The following is a 686-nucleotide window of genomic DNA, read 5'->3' as shown; positions in this document are numbered from 1 at the left end:
TTTCTTAGGTTCAATTTCCAGTGTACAAACATCCTAACTGAGATTAAACAAATAGCCCACACACATTCCATTTCTAACGAGACTGTTTTCCTCCCTTCCTTCCCCTCTAGATTCCCTCTTGCATTTCTCTTTCCCTTTTTCTCTCAGTCTTAGCTCTCCTTTCCTCTAGCTATCACAGTTTGCCCAAAGAAAAGCCTCCCTGTGACCACGAATCAGCAGAAAGGAAGCAAACCCTGATTATGGAAAGCCAAGCCCTCAGAGGGGCGTGTCAGGGTAGACGCCCCCACCCACTTTGAGTGCAAAAGGGCTGGACAGCGAAGTTCAAGTGCCCGCAGGAGAGGCGCGCGGCAACCAAATTCGCTCACTTTCACAGACGGACTGATCTCTTCTGCGCAATCGGACCTCAGGAAAGCCGCCCCCTCCCCTTACTGGCCGAGGAGCGCCGGCACTTTGAAAGCGCCTGGGTGCCCAGACCTCGGGAGAAGCGAGGGGTGCGAAGGCGGAGCCACTGGGCTAACGACACCCCCTCAAGGTCCAGCCCTCGTCCGCGTTCCTACCACCTTAGGGAGTTGGCGCCGGGAGCAGGATCACCCTCTCAATGAAAGGCAGATGTCCCTTTAAGGTTTGCTTCGCAGCTCGTGGACTTTAGCCTAAACAAGGACCCGCGAAGCTGGCTTTATTTGTCC

Source organism: Bison bison, unplaced genomic scaffold (assembly GCF_000754665.1).
Source record: "Bison bison bison isolate TAMUID 2011002044 unplaced genomic scaffold, Bison_UMD1.0 scf7180017864378, whole genome shotgun sequence".
NCBI lineage: Eukaryota > Metazoa > Chordata > Mammalia > Artiodactyla > Bovidae > Bison > Bison bison.
This window is presented reverse-complemented; position numbering follows the sequence as displayed.